Source organism: Rana temporaria, chromosome 6 (assembly GCF_905171775.1).
Source record: "Rana temporaria chromosome 6, aRanTem1.1, whole genome shotgun sequence".
Lineage (NCBI taxonomy): Eukaryota > Metazoa > Chordata > Amphibia > Anura > Ranidae > Rana > Rana temporaria.
Genome location: NC_053494.1, coordinates 44,536,376 through 44,560,133, shown reverse-complemented (window position 1 = coordinate 44,560,133; position 23,758 = coordinate 44,536,376). Strand labels below are relative to the sequence as shown.

Sequence of the window (23,758 nt, the reverse complement as noted above, 5' to 3'; positions counted from 1 at the left end):
TGCCACATTTGACACCTTTCAAGGGGAGGGGGGAGCGGATACCTGGATTACTTCCAGGAAAAGATTGCCGCAATCTTCTGCGGTGAACTATGCATGGTCTGCCCCCCCCCCCTGCCTTCTGGGTGACACACAAGTCCCAGAAGACAGCACGGACCATCCAGAAAGTGCAGTGCGACTCACGCATGCGCAGTAGGAAAGAGGCTGTGAAGGCGCTAGGCTTCACCTCCTGTTTCCCCTAGTAAGGATGCCAGTGTTTTGTCAGGTTAGGCGACCCGTCAGAATTTGTGACGTTCCGTCGCCACCATCTTGCTACACCACGCATTTGTCCACAGTAAGGATACAGTGAGAAGGCGGCAAGAGGACATCTTGTTACACCCACTCGAGTTTTTCATTTTTGTGAACCACAAAATTGTGTTTTGTGTTCCTATTCCCATTGGAGAGATTTCACACTACTTCCGGTTAGAGCCGCACAATTAATTGTTAAAAAATCATGATCTCGATTCAACCCTCTGACGATCTCCAATGCAGAGTTTGCCGATTCTTTCATACAGTATAACAAATGGAGAGACTATGGCCCGGATTCACAAAGCACTTACGCCGACGTATCTCGAGATACGCCGCGTAAGTGCAAATATGCGCCGTCGTATCTGTGCGCCGTGCCCACAAAACTAGATACACCTGAAAATAGGCTTCATCCTGGGCGTATTGTGGGCGCATTTTTATGCTGGCCGCAAGTGGCGCTCGCACTGATTTCCTATTCAAATATGGAAATGAGGGAGATACGTCGATTCACGAACGTACTTGTGCCCGGCGCATAATATACGTGGTTTGCGTAAGTCGTACGTCCGGCGTAAAGTTATTCCCCATATAGGAGGCGCAACCCAAAGGTATGGACCAGGGAACACAGCCGTACGTGAATATGGCTAGGCGTAGGTTACGTTCACGTCGTAGGCAGTGATTCGACGTATCTTAGGCAGTTGTTTCGACGCGATTCTGAGCATGCGCACTGGGATGCGGCCACGGGACGGCGCATGCGCCGTTCATTTTAAGTACTTCTATGGCGATTGGCCCATCATTTGCATGGGGTCACGCCTCATTAGCATGGCTCACGCCCACTTCCACCTACGCTGGCTTACGCCGAGGAAACCCAGCGTAGATTTGACAGCGAGTGGGATCAAGTGCTTTGTGAATACTGTGCTTGCCTCTCTGCGCTGCGTCGGCGTAGCGTATATTCGATATTTGGGTGGCATGTTACCTCATGGCTCCTCCGCCGTCTAAGGGTGTATGGTGCATGTAGCAGTAACGGAATGTTACTGCTACATGCAGGTATCTTTTCTGTGCTCTTTATTACCCAGCCAGGTAAAAACAGTAAAACTGGTGGAAAAAGGTAGAGTTGAAAGTAGAAGAAAACAGCAGATTCAGGCGTAATAGTAGGGAAACAGTCCTGCTCCCACGTGTTACTCTTCTTGCGCCACTCTTGCCTGAGTGGACTTAGTGTACCTGGACAGGCCTCTCTCACTGACCTGGCAGCCACAGTATTACTCGGAACTTAGCGGAAAAGTCTCTGCCACAGACCCTCCTTAGGATTGAGATAACGAGGTGATTCTCCTTAGTAGAATTAGACTGGATCTCCTTCAAATAGCTTACAGGTTACCGACTGATAGGTGACCAACCTCTCAGTGTCCGGTTACCTTGATCCCCGGTGGTTTGTCGAGACCCTATTGGATCGCCAGCCTCTCATTGGCTCTCCTCAGATGGACTCCCCACCGAACAGCTTCCCGCTTGGGATCTTCAGAATTGGGAACTCAGTCAACTACCGGGCTCCCCGCCACAGCTCTTTCTGGTAAGCAGATTGATTGCACAGGTGGTGTGGTGCGTTTCCTTGTCTGCACACTGAAGCCTTGGTGGAGGTCCTTTTATTTCTACTTCATTGATGATCATACTCACTCATTTGGACTATATCATTTTATATTATTATTAATTTTATTCACTGAAGCGCTGCACTATTGGACTTTAGTATATATTTATTGGTTTGCGTAAAAGTTATAGCGTCTACAAAATAGGGGACTGTTTTATGGCATTTTTATTATTATTATTTTTTTACTAGTAATGGCGTTGATCAGCAATTTTTATCGTGACTGCGATATTGCGGCAGACACATCGGACACGTTTGACGCTATTTTGGGACCATTGTCATTTATACAGCGATCAGTGCTATAAAAATGCGCTAATTACTGTGTAAATGACACTGGCAGTGAAGGGGTTAACCAGTAGGGGGCGGGGAAGGGGTTAAGTGTGTCCTAGGGAGTGATTCCAACTGTGAGGGGGCTGGTCTACCAGTGACACAAAACTGATCACTGCTCCCGATTACAGGGAGCAGTCGATCAGTGTCCTGTAACTAGGCAGAACAGGGAAATGCCTTGTATACAAAGGCACCCCCTCGTTCTGCCTCTCTGTGACCCGATCACAGACACCGGCGGACATCGTGTCCGCGGGTCCAGTGGGCAAGGTCACGGAGACCGTGGCGCGTGCGTGTCCGCTAGGCGGCAGATTCAAAGCAACCTACCTGTTTGTTGCTTTGCCTGGCTGTGCCATTCTGACAATCTACGTGAGGCAGTCGGCAAGCGGTTAAAGCAGAGTTTTTTTTACAAAAAGTGTAGCTGCTGACTTTAAAAAAAAAACATTAGCCGTCCAAGCCCTCGCTTTGTTGCCAGCGGTTTAGACATTAATGGCTGTGTGTTGAGTTATTTTGAGGGGACAGAAAGTTTACACTGTTATACAAGCTGTACACTCACTACTTTACATTGTAGCAAAGTGTAATTTCTTCAGTCTTGAAAAGATTTAATAAAATATTTACAAAAATTTTATGGGAAAATGTGTATATATATATATATATATATATATATATATATATATATATATATATGCGCGCGTGTTTATATATATATATATATAAATATATATATATATATATATATATATATATATATATATAAATAAATAAATATATAAATAAATATATATATATAATATATAAATAAATATAAATATATAAATAAATATATATATATATATATATATATATATATATATATATATATATATAAAATGCACACAAAATGACGCCTTTCATTTTTATTTTAGACTGAATGGGTTGGTTTACAGGGAAGGGGGTTAACAAAGAGTACACTTTAAGGTAGGGCATTACTAACAGCATCAGGGTCACTGTGCCAAAACCTACCAATGCTGGACTACTGGCACTCAGACCCCTTTCACACTGAGGGCTTATTGCAGTCGCTATAGCGTTAAAAATAGCACCTGCAATCCGCCCTTAAAAAGCTGCTCCATTCTCTCTGGGCTTTCACACTGGAGCGTTGCGCAAGCAGGACGGTAAAAAAAGTCCTGCTAGCCGCATCTTTGGAGCGGTGAAGGAGCGGTGTGTGTATACTGCTCCTCCACCGCTGCTGCCCATTGAAATCAATAGGACAGCGCGGCTATACCGAAGCAACGCATTGCGAGCGGTTTTAACCCTTTCTCGGCTGCTGGTGTCCGAAATGTGCCGCAAATCCGCCCATAGCGTCGGCAGTAAAAATAGCAGCGTTTTACCGCTGACGCTATGGGCAGCTCAGTGTAAAAGGGATCTTAATCACAATATATTCGAGAATAACTGCATTTAATAAAAAGTTTGCTATAAGTTTGCTAGAAGTATGTACCTTAGAATACCAGCTGTCAGGTTGTTCCCTCTGCATTACAATTAAATGTTCCATTTGGTGTCAAAGGTTTCCATCTAAAGCTGCCCACAGACAAAAGTACACAGCATTAAATATATTTTTAAGGTTTTCTTGAATTTATATTGCTTAAGGGAGGAGGCAGGCAGACAGGGGAAAGGAAGCTGGTATCCGTTAATTATTATTATTATGCAGTATTTATATAGCGCCAACAGTTTGGGTAGCACTTTATAATATAAAGGGAAACAGTACAGTTACAATACAGTTCAATACAGAAAGATTAGGAAGGCCTTGCTTGTGGCTCTTAAAACCTAAATAGGAAGGGAGAGGTGGTACAAAAGGTAATAGCTGTGGGGGATGAGCTGATGGTGGTGGTCATCATTTCGTTTTTTAGGTAGAGGTGGCGTAAGCTGCACTGAATAAACAAGTTTTCGGGAATCACCTAAAGGCACACAGGGTAGGAAATACCCAGACAGATTGGAGGTTCTGGAGAAGTCACGAAGGTGAGCGATGGAAGAGGTGATGAAGGAGCTATAGAGAAGGAGGTCTTAGGAGAAACTGTGTCGACAATTTGGGCAATATGTCAAGACAAGGTTGGTGATATAGCTGGGGCCAGTTAGTATGTTGTAGTTTCTAATTTAAATGTTTAAATGTTATATGTTGAGTTAGTGTATGCTAATGGAGGGATTGGTAGAGTGGGGCAGCAGTACACAAGATCGGATTTCCTGTCGGAAAAACCTTGGATGGTTTTTCCAAAGGAATTCCGCTCAAGCTTGGCTTGCATACACACGGTCACACAAATGTTTTTGGAACTTTTGACCGTGAAGAACGCGGAGACGTACAACACTACGAGGAGCCAAGAAAATTAAGTTCAATGCTTCAGACCATGCGTCGAATTGTTTCCGAGCATGTGTCGGAATTTTGCGCATTGGAATTGCTACAGACGATCAGATTTTCCGTTTGATTTTTTTCCGTCTGAAAATTTGAGAATCAGCTCTCAATCTTTTGCTGGTGGAAATTCAAACAGCAAAAGTCCGATGGAGCCTACACACGGTTGAAATTTTTGTTTAAAAGCTCACATCGGACTTTTGCTATCGGAATTTCCGATCGTGTGTACGGGACATTAGAAAGCTGGATAAGTCTGGCAACAGAATTCATGATGGACTGGAGGGGGGAATACCAGGGAGTGAATAAGTTGGTTTGTGGTATTGTAAATTACCGTATATACTCAAGTATAATTCCGCGTACACACGATCGGTCAAACCGATGACAACGGTCTTAAGGACCGTTTTCATCAGACCAAACCGATCGTGTGTAGGCCCCATTGGTTATTTATCCATCGGTTAAAAAAATTCAATCTTGTTTTAAATATAACCAATGGATACCTAACCGATAAAAAAAACGATCGTTTGTAGGCACGTCCATCGGTAAAAAATCCACGCATGCTCAGAATCAAGTCGACGCATGCTTGGAAGCATTGAACTTTGTTTTTTTTCAGCACGCCGTTGTGTTTTACATCACCGCGTTCTGACACGATCGGTTTTTTAACTAATGGTGTGTAGGCACAACTGACCATCAGTCAGCTTCATCAGTTAACCGATGGAAAAATCGATCAGACCGTTTTCATCTTTCATCGGATGGACCGATCGTGTGTACGCGGCATAAGCTGACTCGAGTATAAGCCAAGAGTGAGAATGCAGCAGCTACTGTAAGCGGAAAAGAAGGTGAACAATGCCCATTTGCAGCTTCACTGTGCCCATTTGTAGTCTGACCTCACTGTGCCCATTTGCAGCCTGACCTCACTGTGCCCATTTGCAGCCTGACCTCACTGTGCCCATTTGCAGCCTGACCTCACTGTGCCCATTTGAAGCTCTTCAAATCAACCATCCTCTCACCTACATTCTCTCTACTGTAACCAGCAGGTCCCGTTACCCTTGCAGCCTGACCTTACGGTGCCCATTGCAGAATCCGATCTGTGTACCCGAGTCTGTGACATAGACGGCGGCCATGCAGTTTTAAAAACTCACGCTCCTCCTTGTGCTGTTCCGTGATAGGCGGAACACTCGGTTTCCCAGCAAACACTGTGTTCAGTGTTCCGCCTATCATGATCGCCCTTTCGTCCTCTCCTCTATCATGATAGGCGGAACACTGAACACAGGCGGAACACTCAGTTCCCCAGCTATGACTAAGCACTAGACCTCTGTGCGAAATGCGTCAGCTATTTATATCCCACTGCTTGCTGTGTTTTGTAGTGCTTTTATCCTTTTGCACAAAAAAAGGCTACTTTCCAAGTTTTATTTTGTTGTGCGGCTGTCCATACACTTTTTCTCCTAATTTTTATATTTGGAGCATACCCGTGTGCATGACGCCTGATGACATTTATTTGAAACCCTCACAGGGGCCACCAGGTAGTGAGTGACCTTCCTATTGAAAATGGACTGTCACTCATTCTGGCCAAAATTTTCAAGCTTAAAAATACTGTCATATGATGTCTATGATTACCTCAAGCTTAAAAAACCGTAACAAAGAAAACCTGCTATGGTTATTTCCTGCATTTAAAACACAGTCACCCGCAGAAGATTTCATTGATGGTTTGAAATCAATACAATTGTAGTGGTGGTGAATTTAACAAATCAAGCGCGCAAACAAACAGGCACATCTACGAATCTAATCTTCACGTGGAAAAGTGAAAAACTCGTAGAAAATGAGAGTATCCGTGGAGTAGCTAGTTTGGAGTTGACAGAAAACATTATGACTTGTCTGAAACCACAGAGAGAATAATGTGGAAAAACAAAAAGAATACAAGTTCAGCAACAGGAGCACAAACACAACACTGCTCTTTCATCACAAAGCAGGAATTAAACCTTCAGACAGCACAATATTGTAGGGTAATTATTCTTTATGAGTTGTTTTGCATATAAAAGGAGCTGGGCTCCTCTTGTCACGATCTTATGCAAAGAAGAAAAGAAAAAAACATAAATAGTATACAGCTAAACACTTTAACACGGGTACAATTAGGCATGGCTGAATAAAATGAAAAGGATTGGTATGAATACATTTAAAAAAGGAACACTTAATTAAGGGTTATGCGGATGCAGTTTTACACCTGGTTTAAAGCATGGCCTGACAAACACACTGTTTCCTAGAAAAAAAAAAAAAGAAAAATATAACAACCTACGTATTATGTTCTATGGGCACTGGGGAATGGGAGTAAACAGGAATTTTTAGGTTATGAAAATTTTTATTCCAATAATGGAGGAGAAAATACTGCTGAACAGTATTGAGGAGAAACAATCCAACACGCTGCTCAGAGACTTCTTGCATTAATAGTATAATATCCCCTGAAGAAGCCTATTAATTGGCGAAACATGTTGGGATTTTTTGCCACGTTTACTGTCTCTACAAGAAATCATCTCTGTAAATACCAAAATGAAATGGTCCAATGTTTTTTATGATTTTTTATTGCAATTTATTGTTTTATTATGCTTTTTAAAGCGGAGCTCCGCCGCTAAAAATATATTAAAAGCCAGCAGCTACAAATACTGCAGCTGCTGACTTTTAACCACTTGCCGCCCGCCAATGACAAATTGACGTCGGCAAAGTGGTTGTAGAATCCTGACCGGACGTCATATGACGTCCTCAGGATTCTCAGCCGCTGCGCGCCCCCGGGGGCGCGCATCGCGGCGATCGTTGTTGCAGGGTGTCAGTCTGACACCCCGCAACACCGATCTCGGTAAAGAGTCTCTCACGGACACTCTTTACCACGTGATCAGCCGTGTCCAACCACGGCTGATCACGATGTAAACAGGAAGAGCCGTTGATGGCTCTTCCTCACTCGCGTCTGACAGACGCGAGTAGAGGAGAGCCGATCGGCGGCTCTCCTGACAGGGGGGGTTCGTGCTGATTGTTTATCAGCGCAGCCCCCCCTCGGATCGCCACATGGACCACCAGGGAAGTGGGCAAAAAAAAAAAAAAGTCTTGAAAAAAAAAAAAAAAAAGTCTTAAAAAAAAAAAAAAAGGCTGAAAAAAAGCAATAAAAAAAGATGCCAATCAGTGCCCACAAATGGGCACTGATTGGCAACATGTGTAAATCAGTGCCGCCCCACAGTGTCCATCAGTGCCACACCACAGTGTCCATCAGTGCCACCCCACAGTGTCCATCAGTGCCACCCCACAGTGCCCATCCATGCCCAGTGCCCACCTATCAGTGCCCATCTGTGCCACCCATAATTATCCATCAGTGCCGCCCATGAGTGCCCATCTGTGCCACCTACGAGTGCCCAGTGCCGCCCATGAGTGCCCATCAGTGCTGCCCATGAGTGCCCATCAGTGCCGCCCATGTGTGCCCATCAGTGCCGCCTATGTGTGCACATCAGTGCCGCCTATGTGTGCCCATCAGTGCCGCCTATGTGTGCCCATCAGTGCTGCCTATGTGTGCCCATCAGTGCCGCCTATGTGTGGCCATCAGTTGCCGCATACCAGCGCCGCCAATCAGTGCCACCTCATCTGTGCCCGTCAGTACTACCTCATCGGTGCCCATCAGTGCCGCCATATCAGTGCCCGTAATTGAAAGAGAAATCTTACTTATTTACAAAAAAATTAACAGAAAAAAATAAAAACGTAATTTTTTTTCAAAATTTTCAGTCTTTTTTTAGTTGTTGCGCAAAAAAAAAAAATCGCAGAGGTGATCAAATACCACCAAAAGAAAGCTCTATTTGTGGGAAAAAAAGGACGCCAATTTCGTTTGGGTACAGTGTAGCACGACCGTGCAATTGCCATTCAAAGTGCGACAGTGCTGAAAGCTGAAAATTGGCTTGGGCAGGAAGGTGCGTAGGTGCCCTGTATGGAAGTGGTTAATATATGGACATTAACCTGTCCTTGAGTCCAGCAACATCTGCAGCAGAAGACGAGCAACCGCTTGTCTATCTGCTGCCCCCACCCCAATCCTCGGTGAGGGAATCAGGAAATGAAGCGTTCCAGCTTCACTGCCCCATTCCCTACGGCGCATGCGAGAGTCGCACAGCGCCGTCCTCACTGGTCACCTCTGTGTTCTGGGAGCCGTGTGTTTCCCAGAACACAACTAGTGGGGGAGGGAAGTGACGCACTACCCAGAGAATACCCGCAGAGAGGACTCCCAGAAGTGGGTGCAAATACCTATCTTAGACAGGTACAGTATCTGCACCCCCCTCCCCCTGAAAGGTGCCAAATGTGACTCCCGGAGGGGGGAGGGTTTCCGATGAGCGGAGTTCCACTTTAGGGTGGAGCTCCGCTTTAATATGAATTGATTCAATAAAATTTGAATTTTGTCTGATGTTGCACTCAAGTTAATGACACCTTAAAAATCCCTGTTCTTTGTTAGAGCATTCTGTGGTATCTTGTTTGAGTTAACCGTAGGTTTCTGCTTACCCATTGCATAGCTTCTCTGGAGCAGTACTGCTTGAAAGTCCAAAACTTTGCTCCTGCAGTCTGTAAAGTTGCCCCTGGGTATATGAGGCGCAGTCAATGTTAAGTATGGCCGTCGTTCCCGCGTCGAAATTTGAAAATTTACGTTGTTTGCGTAAGTCGTCCGTGAATGGCGCTGGACGCCATTTCCGTTAACGTCGAAACCAATGACATCCTTGCGACGTCATTTAGCGCAATGCCTGTCGGGAAATTTTAGGGACGGCGCATGCGCAGTACATTCGGCGTGGGAACGCGCCTAATTTAAATGATCCACGCCCCCTACCCGGATCATTTGAATTAGGCGGGCTTGCGCCGGAGGATTTACGTTACGCCGCCGCAACTTTACAGGCAAGTGCTTTGTGAATCAAGCACTTGCCCGTAAAACTTGCGGCGGCGTAACGTCAATGAGATACGTTGAGCCGCCGCAAAGATGCGGCGATCTACCAGAATCTGGCCCTCAATGTGCAAGCACTTGGGCCCGGATTTACAAAGCACTTACGCCGACGTATCTCGAGATAAGCCGCCTAAGTGTAAATATGTGCCGTCGTATCTTTGCGCCGTTCCCATAAACTGAGATACGCCTGAAAATAGGCTTCGTCTGACCAACGTAACTTTCCTACGCCGGCGCATCGTGGGCGCATATTTACGCTGGACGCAAGTGGCGCTCCCATTGATTTCCTATTCAAATATGGAAATGAGGGAGATACGTTGATTCACGAACGTACTTGCGCCTGGCGCATAATATACGCGGTTTGCGTAAGTCGTACGTCCGGCGTAAAGTTATTCCCCATATATGAGGCGCAACTCATGCTAAGGTATGGACCAGGGAACACAGCCGTTGTATTTTACGTTGTTTACGTAGTACGTGAATAGGGCTGGGCGTAGGTTACGTTCACGTCGTAGGCAGTGATCTGTCGTGGGACACGTCCACGGGACGGCGCATGCGCCGTTCGTTTTAAGTACTTGTATGGCACTCAGCCCATCATTTGCATGGGGTCACGCCTCATTAGCATGGCTCACGCCCACTTCCACCTACGACGGCTTACGCCGAGGGAACCCATCGCAGTTTGGGTGGCAAGTGCTTGGTGAATTCAGTGCTTGCCTCTCTGCGCTACGTCGGCGCAGCGTATATTAGATACGCTACGCCGACATAAATATGCGCCAATGTATGTGAATCCGGGCCATGGTCTCCATTCTCGTTTTCGATCATGGGAATAATTAAAGACATTAAAGCATCAAGACAACCAAACAAAAAAGATTTTTAGGAAATCAAGTCAGCCTCTAGGTTTCTCAGCACTTTTCCTTAGGCCTTGTACACACGAGGGGACATGTCCGATGAAAACGGTCCGCGGACCGTTTTCATCGGACATGTCCGCTCTGAGATTTCGGTCTGATGGTTGTACACACCATCAAACCGAAATCCGCGCGGACAGGATATGCGGCGACGTGCGCGACCCTGGAAGGTCAATGCTTCCACGCATGCGTTGAATCGCTTTGACGCATGCGAGGGCTTTCGGCCGAGCGGACATGTCCGGTAAGTCGCACAGACGACCGAACATGTCCGACGGACAGGCTTCCAGCGGACATGTTTTAGCATGCTAAGAAACATTCGTCCGCTGGAAACCTGTCCGATCCGCCGGAAAATTGTCCGGTCGGCCGTACACACGACCGAACATGTCTGCTGAAACTGGTCTGCGGACCAGTTTCAGCAGGCATGTTTGGTCGTGTGTACGAGGCCTTAAAGTAATCAAATCATATTCCATTTTAAAGTTGCAGTTTCTAAAAGCAAAATGTATAGGATATATGAAAGAGAAAGCGGATGCCACAGCTTGCACGTGCTTCCTGTGGGCACACTCCAGGCCAGATAGTGATCTAACGCGTCTATGATTTTGTTGGGTTGCATGCACCAGAAACACCACGCTCTTTCCCTGCAAAGGAAATGAAGGATCTAAGGGTCATGTAACATTAATCAAAAATACAGCAGGCAGGAGAATTACTGTCTATTTATTTCGCTTCTGGCTACCAAACATCGCCATGGCAATGCTTGTGTCAACATTGCTGTTCTCATTAGTCCTGCTGGTAGTGCACAAATTGACATCTTTACAACCTATCCAAGAGGTTATATAAGAATATTAGCATGGAAAAATCAAATGATGAATAAGTCAGGTGAGACCAGAAAATATAATAAAGGTCAGGAGTCACTGCTGGCCTATAACTAGTGTACTGTATATAGTATTCTGCAAACAGTACATTATGAGCACACTATTGCGTTATGGAAATATTCATTGCATGCTTGGCGTTTCATTCATTTTGAATTGCACACCAACAAACTAAGGCAACATACAACAGGTGCAGTGTGACGCCATGTATGCTTGTCTGTTCCATTATATATTAAACATCCGCACCTTATGATGCAGATAAATACCTTATTTCACATCGCCTCTGTGGAGTCATGTGACTTCCCAACACTCCCCTCCCCTTAACTAAGGGCTAAAAGGGCTGTCCGCTCAGCCCCACAAAAATAATTAGGTTACTAAAGTACCAAAATTCTGGACAGATTATCGTACAATCGCCTCGAAAGCGGTATTTTTTGTAAGATTTCCTGATCGTGTGTACTAGACTTAAAAGTGAACCCTGTATAGGCCAAATATCAGGTTACCTTGAAGTGGTTGTAAATCTTTATATGTACCCAGTGAAGTGGCTGGCCTCAGGTGATACACAAAGATAAAAACAAATCATCCTACATAAGTTGTACCTGTCTATCTACAGTCTTCTCTTCTCTACATCCATTCCAAGTCTGGAATTTATACAGCTTGTTTGAACTTTCAGTAAAGGGGGGGGGGGTGCAGGGAGCTACAATAACGCTCAGGGAGATAAGCTCTGAGAGCTGATTGGAGGGAAGGGACACACCCTCTTCCTTCAGCATACAGGAAGAGAGCTGAGTCTGTCAATCACTGGCTGTGTACTGGAGCTCCCTCCCCTATCACCTTTTTTCTCTTGGTGTCAGGAAAACTTTTTAGAAGTGACTCATGCAGATAACAGAGTGCATTTAACAGACAAACAGTGGCACTGACTCTGAATTGAGAAAATCCATAGAGGGATATGATTTTGTTCATATTTCATGTCAGAGGTTTACAACCACTTAAATGTATGTTGGTTGAAAAAAGTTAATGCTCATTATTTTAATGCATCAATTTGCATTAAAGGACTCATTAATGGCAAAAGCAGCGCACGTCAATGCATCTGCCCAATGCAATAAAAAATGCAGGATAACAGAGATCAATAATTCTGAAGCCATAGGCCCCATGCACACGAGACGCTGGTAAACTCGAGTTTAGAGGCATTTGGGCATTTTTTTCAACTGCCCCTGAACACATTTAATGTTATCCTATGTGTCCATGCACACATTCACGTTTTTTTTTGCGTTTTAAAGCAGTTGGGTTTAGGCTTGTTTTTTCAGATGCAAAATTTTGGGTTCAGACGCAAACGTTTTTGCGTTTCAAAGCTTTGGGAGGGTCTACAATGTCTTTGTTATGAACGCTGATAGCCGCAAACGTGGTAAAACGATGTGAAACGCAGCAAAACGCCGCGGAAAAAACAGGCGTTTTAAACGCCGGTTTTTGCCTTTGAAAACTTGAGTTTACATGTGTTTACATTTGCTTCTCGTGTGCATGGGGCCTAAACCTCCCATAAATACTTGGTAAAGTAGGTACTTATTACATAGCCTCCGACACAACACTTAACCCATAAATTGTGCCCTTAACATTTGGCTTTGTAATGGCCACAACAGGTAAGAAGAACCAGGAATTCTATTGAGGGTATCTCACTATTGGAGTTACTGAGACAAATATGACCCCACAATGTGCTTTAGCTTGTCAGCAACCATATAAAGCTTAACCACTTCAATACCGCCACTTTTACCCCCTTTCTGTCCAGGACAATTTTCTCTTTCAATAAGTTTTTATTAAATATTTCATATAGGAATACAGTCATCATATATACTTCTCAAAAATAGATATGGCACCTAGGAGCAACAAATAGCCGTATGCTAATAAATCTTGTAACGTTTAATACAATTAAATAAAATAATTCTTTGAGGAAAAAACAGAAGAAGTAGTGACTGTCTGGTAGGCTAAATAAAGTAGTAAAATGAACTACCCTCATGACCTAAGAAGGTCATTCTAAGTAAACTGTGGCTCGGATTTGAGGGCAACTCGGAGACCAGACCCTCAGCACCCCGTATGGGATCCTGCTGTGCTAAGGGAGAGGACCCCGACCCCCGCTCCTCGCCATCCCCCCCCCCGCACCACTCCCACTAGTGCGGGCGAGTGGAGTGCAGCGGGATGAAAAAAAAAAAAAAACCCACTATGAATTTCCCCTTACAACACTTGCTATAAATAAAGGAGTCTAACTAGACATTAAAGTGTCAGTATCATCGACCGTAATAAAGTGCACTAATTTTTGAGTAGGTTTGGCCAGTAGAGGGATATGGGCATTCAGGAGAGCTACCTCTGGAGACCTAGGAATCCGGGTCCCTGTCACTGTGAAAATCATGTTGAAGATGATTCTCCAAAAGGATCGGATCCTAGGACACTCCCACCATATATGGGCCATGGTGCCTCTCAGCTGACAACCCCTAAAGCAATTCGGGTTTCCACCTGGGTACATGACCGCTAATCTGGAGGGTGTGAGATACCATCTAGTAATGACTTTAACACTAGCCTCCATCAAGGACGTTCCCTGTATACCCCGGAATGATCTAAAGAATGCTTTATGCCAGGATTCTTGGCTAATATCCATACGGAAGTCAGCCTCCCAGGCCTCCATATAGGATGTTTTGGTTGATGGATGAGTGAGGGCCGCATAGATTGCCGAAATACCACCTCTTCGCTCCATGGCTTGGCCGCACCAGATTTCATATGATGTAAAGTTGGGGGGTAAAGGTTTTGATTTCCAGATGGCATGCAAGAATTGTGAAATCTGCTGAAAGTGAGCCTTCTCCGATTCAGGTAGTTTCAGGGTTTGAATACAGAAAGAAAGGGAAATAGGACCACTAGGGGTAAAATACTGTCCTATCCGATACAGCCCCTTATCCGTCCACCATTGAAAATCCTCTGATCGCAATCCGGGAGGGAACTCAGGGTTATTAAAAATACGAGCTAAAGGACGGATAGAAGAGATAAGGTTGGTGCTATGTCTAAGGCGATCCCACAAGGCAAAAGATTGGGACAACACTGGGGATAAGATAGAAGGGCGAGATTTAATAGGGATCCATAGAAGGCAGTCCAGCGGTATGTTGGGGACTGCTTGTTCCTCAATGCTGACCCAATCCGGTATATTGTGTTTGTCATATATAGATGAGAGCTGTGCTAATCTAGCTGAGAGGTAGTAATTGTATAGATCAGGAAGGCCAAGCCCACCTTTGCGTTTATGTCGAAAGAGTGTATCCTGGGGTATACGATACCCCGATGCGCCCCAAACGAACTTAAGTAGTTTGCTTTGAAAAGATTTTAAGTGATTCCTTCTAATTGGGATAGGAAGGGAGCGAAAGAAATATAGGAGTTTGGGGAACAGAGACATTTTGATCGAGTTGATCCTACCAATCCAGGAAAGGTTTAATTTAGACCAATTGAGCATGTCAGTTTCCAGTTTTTTGTACATGGGGGGATAGTTAAGGTTATAGAGAGCCTCGGTCTTGGCTGCTAAGGTGATGCCTAGGTATGTTATAGTCGACTCACTCCAGATAAATTTAAAGGAATGTTGGAGGCCCTGAACTTCTTGGGGACTTAGAGATATATTAAGTGCTTGAGATTTGGAGTAGTTGACCGAGAGGCCCGACAGATTAGTAAAGTCGTCTAGAATACGACATAGGTTGGGGAGGGTGGTAATGGGAGAAGTCAAGAACAATAGAATGTCGTCTGCAAAGAGCGCACATTTATGAATCTGTTCCCCACACTTGACTCCTAATATGTTGGGATTCTGTCTTATGGCAATAGCGAGAGATTCTATCGCAATAGCAAATAATAATGGCGACAGAGGGCAGCCCTGTCTCGTGCCTCTCTTAATTTCTATGGGTTTGGAGTAGTGACCATTTATCCGAACAATCGCCCTAGGGTGTGCATACAGTGCTCTGACTATACCTAGAAACCCGGACCCGAAACCCCAACGTTCGAGAACGTTGAAAATGTAAGGCCAGGAAACAGAATCAAAGGCCTTTTGGAGATCCAGTGACAATAAAAACCCCTTCTGGGGGGTCCCTCCCTTCCAATTGGTTTGTAGGATCGATATTAAGTCTATTGCCCGTCGAATTTGGTCTGGGCCTTGTCTGCCCGGTATGAATCCCACTTGGTTACTGTGTACATACTGTCCAATAAACCCCGCCAGTCTGTTGGCTAAAATTTTTGTGAGGACCTTAAGGTCATTGTTAATAAGGGAAATTGGGCGGTAATTCTGGACCTCTTCAGGGTTTTTGTCAGGTTTGGGGATAACTGAAATGAAAGCCGTGTTAATCTGGGGGTCAAAAGGGTTGCCCATGGTTTTGGAGTTAAAGAATCTGACCATATGGGGTGTGAGTATATCTACGAAGGATTTATAATAAGGAATGGAAAGACCATCCGGTCCCGGAGCTGACCCCTTACGGAGACCCTTGATCACCTCCCTCACCTCATCCCCTGTGATTGGGGAATCCATTATCTCCCTATGAGCCCTCGAGATAGAAGGGGTGGGGAGGCCATCGAAAAATTTGGAATATAGGTTCGTCGAGGGCGGTGTATGAGAGTCATAGAGGCTTGAATAAAAGCTATGAAAAGCTTCCAGAATCTTGGAGGGATTGGTCGTGGGAGGATCCCCCCCTATTTTAATTTTAGGCATGGAGATCAGTTTGGTTTTGGGGGAAAGTTTGGATGCGAGCATGGGTCCAATTCTGTCAGCTTTGGTGAAGAATTTGTGTGCACCCCATCTAATTGATTTTTCTGCTCGAGTTGTCAGAGCTAGGTTCAGAGCCAACCTGGCATTATCAAGCAGGGTAGTAGGGACTCCCGTAGGGTTCTTTTTATGCATTTCCTTGAGGGAAGAATATTCCTTTTCCAATTTCTCTATATCAGCTAATCTTTCCTTCTTAACCCGCGAGGAGATCTGTATAAGCTTACCCCTTATATAGGCTTTGTGGGCCGCCCAGAGTGTTTCCTCGGACACTTCTCCAGTGTCGTTGAGCTTAAAATAGTCCAATAGGGCAGAACCTATCTCCTTGACTCTGGCCGGCTCAGAAAGTAGCGACTCATTCAATCTCCATAACGTGCGCGAGCCTTCCCTAAGGCCTAGTTTAAGTGTGATAAGAACTATGGAGTGGTCTGATATAGCAGAGTCCCGTATGGAAGCAGACAGTATTGCCGGTAAGGTGATGGAAGGTGTAAGAATGTGATCAATGCGAGCATAGGTGAGATGTGGGTGGGAAAAGTGAGTGTAGTCTCTCTTAGAGGGGTTGAGTTCCCTCCAGGCATCCGCAAGGCCAAAGCTATGCAGAAGCCTGGCGATTTTGAGGCTTTCTCTCGATGGACGTATTAGTCTAGACCCAGGCGGTTTAGTTTTGTCCAATCCATGATCCAGGGCCATATTAGAATCACCACCAAATACTATAGTGCCTTCCAAATTAGGGGATAGGGCCTCAAGCATTTCCTTGAAAAATTTTGCTTGTCCCCTGTTCGGGGCGTAATAAGATACAAATGAGAATATTTGATCCCCTATCTTGCCTTTTAAAAGTAAAAACCGCCCATCCGGGTCAGAGATGTCGGAAGTCTTAACAAATGCACATTTTTTGGAGAAAAGAATAGCCACCCCTTTCGTTTTGTTTTCTGCACTGGCTAAATAAAATTGGGGGAAATGCTGATGAAGAAAAGTAGGGCTGTATCGGATAGGGAAGTGAGTCTCCTGTAACATAATGACATCAAAATGGAGAGATTTATATTGATCCAATACCTTCCTTCGTTTAATCGGGGAGTTGATACCTTGGACATTTTGGGAAGCAATGCGGAGCTTAAGATCACAGGAGTTAGCCATGGAGTTCAGAGGTGGCCCCCCAGCGCATGCACCCCCCACTCACCTGTTGCAGTCTCAGGACCAAGAAGGATCTGACCCCGATCGCAACAACCTTCACGAGGTCTGGAACCCCCGAGCTGATTCTGTTAACTGAGGTACCTGGAAGCAAAACACATGTTAGACCAACATAAAGATGCTTAGGGATCACGGGAAGAGGGAGGGGAAGACAGGAAAGGACAGAACCAGAAAGGTCTCCTGAAGTAAGAAAAAGGAGCGCTAGGGAGGAGAGGCCCCAGACACTCATGTAAGAGAATTCACAATCAGCTCTCCCCAAACCAGGGAGAGCCGTCCATCCCTCGGGGACCATAAGTCGACCGAAGGCTGGAAGGAGGCGCATAGGGACCAGGCCCAGGCCGGGCGCCCATGAAAATGGGATGATCACCTGAAAAAAAAATAGAACGGCTCACGACACACAATACATCCCTAACCTGGGAGTAAAGACATAGAATAAAGTCACCCGTTCTAGCATATCTGGGAGTATAGAGCATACTTGAACCTAGAATCCAACATTTTAGTAGAGACTAGGAGAGAAAAAATGAGAAGAGAAGAAACACCACACAATGAATGAAATCGAGCAAGACAAATCAAGTCAGTTTGTTCAGCTCAGCCAAGGGTTAGCACAACGGTGAACAAAAACCTGCTATTCAAGCAGGAGAGGTACTACTTCAAGTTGTTCCATCATCTTTAGCCTTCTTGTTTTTGTTCTTCACCCATAAAGGAGATGGAGGGCTAGTGGGAATGGCTCGTTTATTAGATCCCTGTCCTGTGTTAGACGTGTCCATTTCCGCTTCTTGTGCAATGATCTTCAGGCGAAGAAGCAATGCCTCACCGTCTGGTAGATTGGAAAAAGCGTATGGTTTGCCTTTGAATTCAAACTTGACTGCAAAAGGGAAGGACCATTTATATTTGATCACTTTCTGGGTAAGAGCTAGGAGAAGGGGCTTCAAGGATCGACGTCTCTGGATGGTGGATGGAGATAGATCGGTGAAAAGTTGTACCTGATGTCCCTGGCACATTATGTTTTGATTAGATCTAGCTTGCCTCATGACCTCCTCCTTTATGAAGTAATGATGGGGTTTGGCGATGATATCCCTGGGGAAGCCGTCTTTCCTGGGAGGTCCCAGGGCTCTATGGGCTCTATCCAGCTCCAAATGATGGGGGGCAACAGACGGTACGAGATATTTAATTAGGTCCTGCACTGCTTCTGGCACATTCAAAATGGTCTCAGGGAGCCCACGGATCCTAATATTCGCTCTTCTCGATCTGTTCTCGAGGTCATCGATACGAGACATTGCAATGTCCAGTTGGTCTTGTAGTGTTTGTATTTGGCTGAAGTTTTGTGAAGTAGCAGCCACTGTCTCCTCCATTTTGCTTTCAATAGCTTCAATTCTGGAGCCTAGTGAGTGAAAGTCTGCCTTCAAATCCCCTGTTATTTTTGCAGCCGTTTGTGATAGTCCTCTCTCCAGAAGCATAGAGAATTTGAGGAATAGGTCATCCATTGAAGCTGCAGAGCCCTGTAGCTGTGTGTCATGGCTGAGGGGATTTTGTGTCAGCATCATGTTAGCTCCCACCTGTAAGGGAGGTGATTCAGCTCCCTCTGACTTGTTTAATAAGCCTATGGCTTCCTGGGATATAGAGCACCCCTGAGGGGAATTCCCCACTGCCTCTGGGGAAAACTGCGGTGGGTAGAGGAAGGGCTGCATCGGCCTGTGTGTCCCCTTCTCATTTAGGCTGTGTGAGAGGGCTTTAGGCTGCTGCGTGGCGGCCATCTTGGATTTACCTCACGGTTTTCCTCCTCCGATAACGGCCTGAATTTTCGTCCTTTCTTACCGCCTAAGATGCCTAAATGTGCCCGCTAGCCCGGGGAGACAGCTCGTGTCGTTTTCGTCGCTTAACTCCGGCCGTGAACCGAGCTATGGGCGCCGCTGCCTGAGCCTGGAGCGGAGCGCACGGATCAGGCGTCCATCACCGCCGCTCGCGCATGCGCACTCGTCCAGGACAATTTTCAGCTTTCAGCGCTGTCGCACTCATGCAACACTGTACCCAAACTACATTTGTATCACTTTGTTCAAATAACTAGAGCTTTCTTGTGGTGGTATTTACTATTTTTTTGCTAAATAAATGAAAAAATACTGAAAATGTTAAGAAAATAAATAAATAATTGTGTTTCATAAATTTAACTAAAAAATGTATTCTGGTACATTTCTTTGGTGAAAATAACCCACATCAGTGTATATATTTAGTCTGCAGGAAAGTTATAGATTCCACAAACTATGGTATATATACTGTATATCTGAAAAATTATCAATCCTGATGACCTATCTTATTTCTTGAGACCTGAAAATGTCAAGAATTACCCCTTTTTAGGAAAGTAGACAGCTAAGGTATTTAGTAAGAAGCAGGTTTTTTGAAGTTGTCATTTTTTTGACAATTAAGAAATTACATACTGTCACCACTGCAGTACAGCATCATCATGTAACTGGTCTGGTGGTGATCAGGGACACTGACTGGTAAACCCCCGTATACATGATCGGACCTTTCTCCGACCAAAATCACATCGGAATTCCATCGGAGCAAAAGAGAACATGTTCTCTATCTAAACTCTGATGGAATTCATCTGAATTTTCGATGGAATTACTCCGATGAGGCATACACATGGTCGGAATTTCTGATGGAAAAAGTCAGTCTGACTTTTTCCATTGGAAATTACGATCGTATGTAGGGAGGGGGCTTAAATAAGCATCCTTTACCTGCAGACATTCCTATTTTCACTTCCTCATTGTTCGTTTTTGCTCAGAAGTTGCTCTATTTCTTCTCTGTTCTGTTCACTTCCTGCTTGTCTGATTGTTACTCACCACCGTGATGGGAGGCTTTACTGCGGTGGTCAGTAACGTGCTCACCCCCTCCTGGGAACTACATCTGTGCGGCAGGACGCTCTCTACGTGTTAGAGACTTCAAGGAGGTGTGAATTACTGGGCGTGCCGCAATGCATACTGGGAAATGTAGTTCTTACATGAATGAGCGCCGCAAACCAGGAAGTGAATGAGAGAACAGAAACTAGGACGCCGGAGGTGATATAGATGAAGGAATTTAATAGGTATTTACTCGTTTTTTAACAGAATCATTACACTATTCTGTCTGTCTGTCTACATTGCAGACATTAATTTTAGGCAAAAAAAATGTTTTCCTTTAACAGTACGATAAAGTAGTATTTTTTTTATTTATTTTTTTACAATTTTTTTTAACACTGACGAGGACAATATAATGTTACCATAGTAACATTGTACTACTTTTTTTACACATTATGTTGGCTTATAGCAGTGAATTCTATTGCTATAAGCAAGCATTTCACTGAATGAAACGGAATCATTCAGATTATTGTGGTGTGATTAGCTGTGAATGGTCAAAGCTAATCACGTGGTACAGATGGGCTGTGATTGGCCCTATCTGTACCATGTGATCAAATTGACTGATCACAGATAACAACACAATTGTACACAGTGGATGGCATGAAAGGACGCCATCCATTGTGTACAACTAACATGTGACCTCCTGTTATTGGTCACAGTGATTAGATGGTACTGGCAGCAAGCTGGTACTCTGATCAGTCATAGGCTGTGCCCCATGGATACCGCCAGACAAATTGTGCCACTGTGTGGCCCTGTGATCAGCGCTTCCTGACAGGACATCATGTGACACCCAGTCAGGATGGGAAAGCCACCACCTGGCTATAGCCTGGGCAGGAACATGTTAAAGCGGTATTAAACTCAAAAGCAAACATGTATTACTGTACATTGCAGCTTACCAATTCTTAGATGTGATGGCTGCATTAGTTTTATTTTATTATCCTACAGATGTAGCAATTACAGAGTTAAAACAAACCTTCTACTACTGACTGATGACAATGATAAATCTTTAACCGCTTGCTGACCGCTGCACGCAGATGTACATCGACAGAATGGCACGGGCAGGCAGATTGGCGTACAGGTACATCCCTTTAAATTTGCCGCCCATCGGGCACGCGTGCCTCATGAGCCTGTTTGCGGGTCTCGGGAACTTGATATTCCCGGGCAGCCCGCGATTGCGGTCGGCAAAGGCAAAACAGGGGTTCGCTTTTACAGCACCCCATACTGCTTTTATTATACATTCACGTGATTTTTATGACTTTTAAATCCAAATAAAACCCTTTAATGGTTTAATTTGACCTGCACCATTTGGAGCACTCTTTTTCTTTTTCATTTTTTGCATCCATCTACGTCCTATCCACTGAGGCCCCCTACATGACCTGCATCGAAAGTCGCATCTGTTTGGTTCCAGGTACTGGTGGTATTCGTCTTATCGGATCGATACGGCCATCGCCGCCCGGAGTGACCGTTCGCGCAGAGATCCAGGTCTGCTGAGACCATCATGCCTTTCAGACTTGCTGTTAGTAGTAACAGTTGAGTGCACACCTGTCGGTGTACCCATTTCGTTTACTTTTTCAAGTTGATGCCTTTGGTGATTTCTTCAGACAACTATACACCCCACGTGGTTACACCCACTCACCACTTTTGTATTGAACTGTGAATGCATCTACTCACTGGAGTGATCCACCCACCTTCATTACCTTTGAGATTGTGTATCTCATTTGGACTTTATTTATATATTTTTGTATATACACAATTGTATATCTATTGTTATGTCAATTTAATATTGATCACAAACTCATTAGTGCTGCGCTTCTTGTTCCACAAAACAGGGGGATGCCTTTGTAAACAAGGCATTCCTCTATTCTGCCTAGTGACACTGTCACTGATGACCATTCCCCATGTTTGGGAACGGTCATCAGTCACGTGTAGCCACGCCCCCTAACAGTAAGAATCGCTCCCTAGGGAACACTTAACCACTACAGCGCCACCTCGTGGTTAACCTTTTTACTGCAAGTGTAATTTTCACAGTAATCAGTGCATTTTTATAGCACTGATCGCTGTAAAAACGACATTGGTCCCAAAAATGTGTCAAAAGTGTCCGATCGCTGCCATTACTAGTAAAAAAAAAAATTATTAATAAAAATGCCATAAAACTACCCCCTTTTATGTAGACGCTATAACTCAGTGTTTCTCAACTCCAGTCCTCAAGGCGCCCCAACAGTTCATGTTTTCAGGATTTCCCTCCGACGAAACAGCTGTGGTAACTACTAAAGCTGTGAAACTGATCAAATCACCTGTGCAAAATAATGGAAAGCCTGAAAACATGACCTGTTGGGGCGCCTTGAGGACTGGAGTTGAGAAACACTGCTATAACTTTTGCGCAAACCGATCAATAAACGCTTATTGCGATTTTTTTTACCAAAAATATGTAGAAGAATACATATCAGCCAAAACTGAGGAAAATATTTTTTTTTATATATATATATATTTTGGGGGGATATTTATTATAGCAAAAAGTAAAAAATATTGCATTTTTTCCAAAATTGTCGCTCTATTTTTGTTTATAGCGCAAAAAATAAAAACCGCAGAGGTGATCATATACCACCAAAGAAAGCTCTATTTGTGGGGAAAAAAGGATGTAAATTTTGTTTTGGGAGCCACGTCGCACGACCGCGCAATTGTCAGTTAAAGCGATGCAGGGCCGAATCGCAAAAAGTGGCCTGGTCTTTGACCAGCGTAATGCCGCGTACACACCATCACTTTATGTGATGAAAAAAAACGACGTTTTTAAAAACGTCACTTTAAATGACCGTGTGTGGGGGAAAACGTTGTTTTATGTCTTGTAAAAAACGACAAAAAAAAATGTAAGCATGCTTCAATTTTATGTGTCGTTTTTCAAAACGTTGTTTTTTACTTCACAGAAATTGACCGTGTGTAGCAAAAAACGACGTTTAAAACGACGTTTTTACACCCGCGCATGCCCAGAAGCTAGTTATGAAGCGAGCTTCAATGGAAAAACGTATTGAAACGTAACCTAGAGCATTGCTAGAGCATTGTGAAAAAACGATGGTGTGTAGGCAACTTCGTCTTTGAAAATTGAAGTTTCAAAAACGTTGTTTTTTACTTCACAGAAAATGTCGTTTTTTTTCATCACATAAAGTGATGGTGTGTATGCGGCATAATGGTTCAGGGCTTAAGTGGTTATGCATGCAAAACCTTTAACCCAAAAGAAAAAAAAAAAGTGCTGTAACTGCTTATATTATCTTTAAATTTATTAGTGTATCTAAATCTGTTAGGACATCTCCCTTCCCCCAGACTGATAATGCTGCTTTCGATAGGTTGACCCCTGTGCTCCATCATCCAGAGTGGGGGGCACTCTAATACAGGAGATGTGCTACTGGCCAGATCACCAGGTAAAAACAGAGGAGCCGAAAACGAGAACTTGAATGCAGCCACCACACCTAAAGATTGGTAAGGTACAAAATATAACATTTTGGTTTTGATATTATTACCACTTTAAATGTCAGTTCTGACCATAGCTGGTCTTTAGGAACATTTGAGCACAACGATCTTGCTGCTGTGAAT

General features: G+C 44.4%; 1 protein-coding gene across 1 annotated transcript in view; it reads right to left on the bottom strand.

The window, feature by feature from the left end:
- Positions 1–23,758, bottom strand: part of BAIAP3 (BAI1 associated protein 3) — a 368,143-nt gene that overhangs the window by 296,726 nt on the left and 47,659 nt on the right. The window lies entirely within an intron of this gene.